The sequence below is a fragment of the Scyliorhinus torazame genome, chromosome 15 (genome assembly GCF_047496885.1).
Source record: "Scyliorhinus torazame isolate Kashiwa2021f chromosome 15, sScyTor2.1, whole genome shotgun sequence".
Classification (NCBI taxonomy): Eukaryota; Metazoa; Chordata; class Chondrichthyes; order Carcharhiniformes; family Scyliorhinidae; genus Scyliorhinus; species Scyliorhinus torazame.
The window spans coordinates 28536052-28545719 of record NC_092721.1 but is presented as its reverse complement, the minus strand read 5'-3'; positions in this window follow the sequence as shown (position 1 = coordinate 28545719).

Below are 9668 nucleotides of genomic sequence, written 5' to 3'. Positions count from 1 at the left end.
TAGGAGAACACAATGACTGGAGGTCACAATGGGGACCATTTAGGTGCTTCCCTGGAAATGGCAAGAGGGAAGAGAGGCAGGAAACCTAAGGTGAACGAGAGGCTTTGATTGGAACAGGGTAGGGAGCCTGGGATTTAGGTGGCCTGGGGAGGTGGATGCTGATCTTTGTTGGTGAGGGCTGAAAACTTCCTTGAAGAGCCATTGGCAACATCCTTACTCCTCCTGGCCCACAAGAAGTGCTGTAAAAGGCACTTACCTTGCTGAACTGACAGCTCCTGCCTCCTCTTTGCTGCTCACTTTCCTGATTCCTGAAAAACCCTTGAGGTGACAGTCAATTTAAATCAGACTTCTAGCTGCATTGTGACAGCAAGATTTAAATATGTTAATGATATAGCCTACCTCCCCATGCCAGGATACAATATACTTTTTTACAGTGGCAGGTGCATAAACAGTAAACAGCATGGTGGTTTTGCATTCAATTTGAGTGCAAAAATCAACACTGACACTCCAGTGCAGTACTGAGGGAGTGCTATATTGTTGGAGATGCTGTCTTGTAGATCCGTGTTTTTCTTATCGTTTGTGTGCATACCTAAAACTGAACATCCGTAGACTCCTAGACCTAATGACTCCACGCTCAAAACTTAACAAGCGAACCGTGGAGAAACCAGTTGTCATGACACCCTGGGCCAGTGCGAGGTCAATTCCAGCCACACTTGACCCGAAGTCGCAACATAACTAAAGTTTTATTTTATTTGAAATAACTGAAGTCCTTGGTTGAGCCCAATAAACTACAGTCACCAAGTTTGTAACTTTAACACAATACCTGTTATTATGTACAGTATGATAACGAAATGGACAGAAAAATGCAACTAACATATATCCCCTTCCCAACCCTCTTCCTAACTCAGTCCACCCTCTGCAGACACACAGAGAGACAGACAACATAGAGGAGAAAGGGTGGTGGAAAGAGAAAGAAAATATTAATAAAAATAAGAGGATAAGGATTTTTTTGCTCTGGAATGACTTCCAGTCAATGTCTTTCTGAAGTTCAGGCTTTCAATTCGGTACTTCTTCATTCTAGGCTTCAGATGTTTTTTTCTGGCAAGGTTATCTACCTTCTCTGCAGACTCAGGGGGTGGGATTCTCTAATGATGGGGCTATGTCCCCGCGCCGGGATGAAAAGCGGCGGAAACCACTCCGGCGTCAACAGTCCCCGAAAGTGAGGAATTCTACCCTTCCTAGGCGGCTAAGTCAGCGCCAGAGTGGTCCCCACAGCTCCAGCCAGCGCGGAACGGCCGTCGCGAGTTCGCACATACGCAGAAAGGCCAGCGTGATTCCTCGCATGCACGCTACGGTTGGCGTATTTCCACGCATGCATGGAACAGCCGGCGTATTTTGGCGCATGCGCAGGGGTTCCCTTCCCCGCGCCGGCCCCCGGGCAATATGGTGGAGCCCTCCATGGGCCCAGTGCAGAGGAACATAGGCCCCCACGGAACCAGCTCACCCACCAGGCGATTGGTAGGCTCCGATCGTGGGCCAGGCCACCGTGGGGTCCCCCCTGGGTTCGGATCCCCCCCGCCCCCCCCTCCAGGACGGCCCCGCAGACTCATTTTCCAGGTTCCGCCGTGTGGGACCTGAGTAATCCACGGCAGCGGGACTCGGCCGAACCCGTCGGCCGCACAGCCCATCGGGGCCCGGAGAATCGCCGGGGTGGGCGCGCACAACGGCCCCCGACCGGGGCGGCGGGAATCCCGCGGGAGCCCGAGAATCAGCGGGGGAGAATCGGGAAGTCGGCGCCGGGGCGTGATTCTCGCGTCCCCCCAGGGAAACTCCGACCCGACGCGGAGTCGGAAAATCCCGGCCAGGAGCTTCTCAGATTCACAGCAAAGGATTTGCCGGCACTCACTGCTTTCAGCACCATAGAGCAGTTCTTTCACTCCAGCAAACAAGAGAGAGAGAGAGTTCCTTTTACTTCCGAGGTCTAAACACTTCTACTAAGTTCTCTCAGAAAACATCATGCAGGAACCAATCAATGGACGTTGTCAGGCAGAACACTGTCCCCGGCCAACCCACTTATTGCCAGTTAACCAATCGAAGTGAAGTCGTCCAAAATCAGTTCCCAAGATCCACCCAGTGCCGAGGAGTCTGTCCTCTTCTCTCCAAAGTCGAAGCCTGGCCAGGCTGTTCAGCCTGAGTTTTTTGCTTCAAGGCACATTCCGATTATGGGTCCGTGGACCAAAATAATAAAATAAAGGAAATGGGAATAAAGGAAATAAGCAGGAAGAACTCGTACACCGTAATGTTATGATCCTAGAGCAGAACCAACATTTTGTTATAGCCCCAGACTATACCGCAAAACTTTCAAGATCTGGTTAAGGGCCATTAACATTTTTGTTGAAGCAGAAAATTTTGAAAATCCAGTTACTTACTAAGAGAACAAAACCACATGTTTCCACAGTTTTAAACAAATAGAATTATTTTTGCTGCACAAAAGTCAGCAATGGTAGGGGACCTTATACCCTAACATCCAGAATTATCATGACGTAAACATGAATTAACAGAAAGCTGTCTTCAAACACACCACAAACTGCACAAGAAGTGGCAGCCACAACCAAGACAGGCCCCCCAAATGTTTTCAGCAACGCACCTCGATGTCAATGAATCACAACTATTCCTTAAAACTCTGTCTGCATCCTGAATGATTTTAGCCCCTCTCTTTTGAAGATCTTGGCCGCAATTTAACGGCATTGTTGTGCCCGACTTGGTATCACGACGAGGCCATTGAATCTCGTGTAAGTCCTCGCGGGAGATTTGTGGTGCTTGAGACGTCTCGTGAGATTCAACCGACCCTCGCGAGGCGTCGCGATCTAGATTGTGCCCATGCTGAATGCAATCTCGATCAACTCATTTAAATATGCGTTCGCCAGATTCTCCCGGAGCTCAGTGTTCACCGCCTGAGCCTGGGAGACTCCGCCAGGATGTCGTTTAGTGCTGCTTTCTATAAAGGTGGACCAGTCGTGATGGCACCTGGGGGGGCCATTGGAGACTCTCGAGTAATCGGGGAGAGGGCAGATGGCACTCCTGCTAGCACTCCTGTTGGCACATGGGCACCTTGGCACTGCCAGCACGACACCCCGTCACTGCGAGCCAGACACCCTAGCAGTACCACCCTGACACTTCCCGCAGCCCATTAGCACTGGCGGACCAGCAGAGGCACTGCCAGGGGTTGGGACCAAGGATGCCTCACCCATAAGGGGAGCTTGAGCACTCCGGAGAGGTAAGTTGGGTGAAGTGGTCCTGAGGCCACAGTGAGGGCACTGAGATGGGTTGAAAGATCTGGGGCTGGATTTTCCACTGGTGGGATTCTCCGTTGTGCTGGCAGTGCACCCATGCCGAGGGATTTCCCGACGGTGTGGGGCTGCCCACACTGGGAAACCTTATTGGTTGGTTGGCGGGATGGAGAAACCCATTGCTGGCGGGAGCGCTGCGTTGGAAAACTGGTGCAGTGGGACGGAGAATCCTGCCCCTGGGCTGCCTTTAAACATTACGCTCCGACCCGCAATAGTCTTCCTGAGCTTCCTTGCTCAGGAAATGACCAAGGTGCAGCCTAATGATACATCCCTCGCTGAGGCCAAAGAAAAGGCAAAGTACTGTTGAACAACGGGGTTGAATAGCGACAGGCACTGAGAAACATCCCGCCAACGGTGCCTGAAAATGGGCATCGATTATTTTTTATTAAATCACGCCCTTGTCTTTGATTTTCCTCAAATGTCACAGTCAGACTGTCTCAATGGCTGCTAGCTTCCCGCTTGCTCAATCTCTTCTCTAAAGACTGCATCCCACTGGATTGATAAAGTTTGAATCCAGCATCGAGTTACCAGCATGGTTCCAGCCCCGTAGCTCCTCTGCACAGAACCCCACTGCTCACGGGCTTTTCTTTGCCCCAAAGTGCCAGCTTCACAGAGCCAATGGCTGCTGTTCACTTGCAACTTCACCAGGCGAATAACAGTTCTGGGTTTCTCTGAGCACCAAACTCACCAGCGGCACAAAACTAGAAATCCCCTGCTGGCTCCTCCTGCTCTGGACGTATCTAAGCAATCACTATTCATGGTAGGCAGTTGTTCTCTCAGCAGCACCGTGCTAACAACAGCATTTCAGCTGCATGGAGCAAACCCTCCTCCTCCTCATCAGCATCCTATTGGTTTCTGTTCCATCTGCTCCTGAACTGATCTATGTGACCTGTTAATATCTCATGCCCTGAGATAGGATCTGGGCTGGGATCCTCCCCTACCCGGTGGGGCGGTGGGTCCCGGCGGGATGGAGTGGAGTGAACCACTCTGGCGTCGGGCCACCCCTTGGTGTGGATTTCTCCGCACCTTTAGGGGCCAAGCCCTCACCTTGAGGGGCTAGGCCCACCCTGGAGTGGTTGGCGCCCTGCCAGCTGGCGTGGAAGGCCTTTGGCGCCACGCCAGCCGGGGCCGAAAGGGCTCTGCCGGCCGGCGGAAGTCCGCGCATGCGCAGGAGCATCAGCGGCTGCTGACGTCATCCCCACGCATGCGCGGGGGGGGGGTCACCTCCACGTCGGCCATCGCGGAAGCTATGGCCGACGCGGAGGGGAAAGAGTGCCCCCACGGCACAGGCCCGCCCGCGGATCAGTGGGCCCCGATCGCGGGCCAGGCCACCATGGGGGCACCCCCCCGGGGCCAGATCGCCCCACGCGATCCCCCCCCCAGGACCCTGGAACCCGCTTGCGCCGCCTGGTCCCGCCGGTAAGGGAGCTGGTTTAATTCACGCCGGCGGGACCGGCATTACAGCAGCGGGACTTCGGCCCATTGCGGGCCGGAGAATCGCCGGGGTTGGGGGGGGCGGCCGACCGGCGCGGCGCAATTCCCGGCCCCGCCGAATCTCCAGTGCCGGAGAATACGGTGGCCAGCGGGGGCGGGATTCACGCCGCCTCCCGGCGATTCTCAGACCTGGCGGGGGGATCGGAGAATCCCGCCCATCTATCAATGCTGGGTACACTCTGTATCTTAAACGCTACAATCACCATTTAATGAAAGGCCACCACACCCTGCCACCCCACCGTCATCCATAGGTGCTATCTTACAAAAACACACAGAGCAAAATCCCAAAATGTAGACTCCCTCACAATACATAGGTGTGAATGGTAATGATCCACCCCTATTGTGTAACAATGGTTTCTCACTTCAAATCATTCTGGGTGGACAATCAAGTATAATTAGGTGACCACAAGATTGAAACTGACCACAGATAATGAATCTTATTACTTCAACAACCATGGGGAAACCAGTCAGTTTGTAAATCATGCAGCAAGAAACAACAGCAGCAGCAAAGGCAGCAACATCTATGCCTTAAAACCGGAAACTGCAACTTCATAAGGTCTCCAAACCTGTTGCTTTGCAGGTCCACCAGAAAACCGACCTTCTCGTAATAAGGCTATAAAGAACTAACATTGTGGTCTGTTGAAAGCCCATCTCTTTGAGGGAATCCTACAACGACTTTGATATATGGCTTTGCTTATTGATTTCACCTAACTACACTTCAAGAGTGTAAAGGATTTCCCTTTACACCAGGCCTGCACCAAGATGAGTGACTTACAAAGGATTCCTTTGCTTGTAACCTGTAAAAATGCACTATCCTCTTTAACTGTATTTTTCTTATATGTGTGTGTGTGTATGTTAAGTGAGTGATCTAATGTTATGTTTCCTGAGTGAATGCATAAAAATAACTCTCTTTATTTAAACCCATGAAACGCAGACTTCTAGTTACTGAAATTGAGTTCATACTCAGGGGTTCAGGAGCACCCAAATCTTCCTTTTCAAATATATACTAATTACAGGCAGTAAGGGGGGAAATAGGGGTTTCAGTTCTCTCTCATACTTTCAAACAATATTTTTTAGCTCGACCCTTTCTTCTGAAATTCTCTCCCTGGATCTCTTATCTCACCATTTCTCTTTACTCTTTTATAATCCTCCTTAAATACTAGCGCTATGAATACGTTTTTGTTTTCCTTCTTTGGCTCTTTTGTCTGATTAAGTTTAAGTGAAGCATCTTGGGATGATTTACTGCATTAAGGCAGTGTATAAGTGCAGTTCTTGTTATTGCTATTCCAATGCAGGACCCTTCCTCGAATAGATTTATGCACAGGTCGACATGGCAACCTGCCAATAGAGCCTCCCAGACATGAAAAATTAAAAAATATAACGAGTCCAGACAGCGTTAGTGTTTACCGATGACAGTGCCTGTTTATCAAATCACTTCGACCTTTAATAATGCAGTACCATTTAGGATTAAACATTTAGTTCAACAACACAAGGCTCATGTACCTTGCGTAATGCAATGACTATGAAGTGCACTGTTCAAATTACTTCAGTGTCATTGCAGAAAATGGCAACATTTTATCATCACTCCGAAAGCAAGGAATAGCAAAACAGTGTTAAAGGTCAGTTGCAGGACTTTTCATGGCTCATAGGATTTGCAGCGTTGAAACTGGCCATTTGGTGAAGCAGGTCTGTGTCAAAGTTTCTGCTCCACACGAGCTTCGTCCCGCCTTACTTCATATCATTCTCTCAACCGATAGTTCCATATCTTTCCCAATCGTGAAATTAGCTAGTTTCCCCCCCAGATACATCTATGCCGTTAGAGGGGAGAGATAGAAGATCGGTCTTCATCATATTGAGTCGCGGAGCACGCACGAAGGGCCATTGGACCTAGGTGGTTGTTTTTGACTGGCGCAGACGCAATGAGCCTTTTCTGTGTTGTAGACCTCAATGACTCTAAAACCTTCTCTAGCTCCTCTTTTCATGTTTCTATTCGTTTTAACCATTTCATGTGATAGCAAGATCTACATTCATACCGCTCTCTGAGGAAAGAGGTTTCTCCTGAATTCTTCAATAGATGTATGTTGTGTTGGGTGTTCTGGATCCGTGGAACACATACAGGTCACCAACACTTGAAATAAAGTATATAAAGTATAAGTATATTGTGCGAATGGGTGTGAATTGATGGCCTTAGGTGGTCAACCATTCCATAACATATCCTCACGTTCGAAGTTCCTCTTGCAGAACAAAACACTAATGTCATCAGGCAGAATGATTCGACAAGAATCCACCTTTTCATGAAGGCCACAAATAATCAGCACCAAACTCCTGTCAGCCGTGGCTCAGTTGGCAGCACAGTCACTTCTCAGTCACAAGGGGCAGGGTTTTATGCTACCCGCTGATAGGTTTGAAGGCACTGGGAGGCTCAGCAAATCCAGAAAATGGCCACCTACCACCTGCCAGCTCGCCTCAAAATGGCACGATGGCCATTGGGATGTCATTGGCCGTATCGAAGCCCTTAAGTGGTCAATTAATACTTCGATATTACCATGGCAATGGAAGACCTATGCCAAGCAAGTAGCCAGGTAGCTTTAGCTACGCAGGCTGGTGTCAGGCGAAAGACAGTTCCTCCTTTGCTGGTCGCCCATGTCCAATACAGACAAGTGCCCCCCCCACCCCCCCCCCCCCCCCCCGTCAAAATTGTACGTCCCACTTTACCCTCCCCCTGCCTTGCAAACCTAGCACCACATCCGCTTGCCCATTACTGAGGCGTGCCACCTGTGTGTCTTTAGTGTCTGGTTCCAGAGGCTATCTCCAGTGGCCTGTAGTGGCTACCGCTCCTTTCTGCCACTTCTGGGACTCCAGAGCCATTGGCCATCCAATTGGCCACTAGCTCTCCGAGGTGGGACTTCTTGTTCCCAAGGGGCGAAAATCCTACCTACAGCCTGTAAATGGCCAAATGCCCGTTAACTGACAGCAGGTCAGCTATCCTTCTTAAATAGCAGGTTCTCAACTCGCCTTTGAGCCGGGGCATGGGGGATCAGGGTGCCTCATAAATTCAGCACAAGGTTGGAGGTCCCGATCCCACACCAGGGCCTGAGCACAAATATCCAGGCTGACAATCCAGTGCAGTACTGAGGGAGAATTGTACTGTCGGACGTGCCGTCTTTTGAATGAGATGTTAAGCCAAGCCCGCCGCAATCTGCAAGTGGAAGTAAAAGTTTCCATGGCAGTATTACGCAGAATAGCAGGAGTGTAATCCTCAATGTCCAGGGTAATACTTATTCCTCAGTCTGGTCATTAAACATTGCTGTTTATGGGAGTTCGCCGAGGACAAATTAGTTGCTGTGATTCTTACATGACAACACTTCAAAAAGTACACAGTGGATGTAAAGTGCTTTCAGATGTCCAGTGGTTGTGGAAAGTGCTATTCTATTTAAATGCAAATGCAAAAGCAAAGTGCCTTATAAAACTAGCTGAGTCTATTAGAAGGAGCAAATACTGAGGTTAAAAACAAAGTTTTGGGATCTGACCTCAGGTTCAAGGACGAAAACATTTCAAGGTCAGAGCAAAAATATTGAAGATGGCATGAGGGAATCAGATTTACACAATGAGTGGTTGGGTTTGGAATGCACTGCTTGATGGGGTGGTGGATACAGATTCAGTGGCTTTCAAAACAAAATTTTAAACATATTAGAAAGAGAATAAAAATGCAGTGATAAGGGGAAAGAGCAGGAGGACGGGCGGGTGGTATGTACGACTAACTAGGTTGTTCTTTATACGAGCCAGCATAGACCTGGTGGGTCAATGGCCTCCTTATCTGAAGCCTGAGGGAGGCAGGGATGTAGTAGTATAGTCCCTGGCCTAGGGAAATGATTTGGGGACCTGGGTTCAAATCCCACCATAGCAGATGGTGGAATTTAAACTCATTAATATACCTGGACTTAAAAATCTAATGGTGATCATGAAACCATTGTCAAATGCCGTTCAAAAAACATCGAGTTCACTCATAACTTTTAGGGAAGGAAATCTGCATCTGGCCTACATGTGACTCCAAGCCCACAGCAATGTGATTGACTCTTAAATGTTCCAAAGAAAGCCACTCAGTTATATTCAACAGCTGCAAAAACATGAAAAAGCAATGAAACAGGACAGACCACCCGGAATCGACCCGGAAACGGCAAACCCGACCCTGTCAGTCCCGTCCTCCTACCTAATACCTGGGGACTTGTGTCAAAGTTGACGGACTGGTCAAGCAACTGCCTGACATAGGCACACTCACAGAATCATGCGTTACAGACAATGCCCCCGACACCACTATCACCATTCCTGGGTATGTCCTGTTTCCCAGGCAAGGCAGACCTAGCAGAGGTGATGACACAGTGGTATACAGCCGGGAGGGAGTTGCCCTGGGAGTCCTTAACATCGACTCTGGACCGCATGAGGTCTCAAGGCTTCAGGTGAATTCTAGGCAAGGAAACGTCCCTACTGATTGCCATGCCATGTACTGTCCACCACCAGCTGATGAATCGGTACTCCTCCATGTTGAACACCACTTGGAGGATCACTGAGGGTGGCAAGGGCGCAAAATATACTCTGAGTAGCAGATGTCAATGACCATCATCAAGAGTGACTCAGTCGTATCGCCACTGACCGAGCTAGCCAGGTTCTCAAGGACATAGCTGCTAATCTGAGACTGCAGCAGGTGGTGAGAGAACCAACAAGAGGGAAAAACATACTTGATCTCATCCTCACTAACTTGCCTGCTGCAGATGTGTCTGTCCATGGCAGTATTGGTAGAAGTGACCACCGCACAGTCCTTGAGCA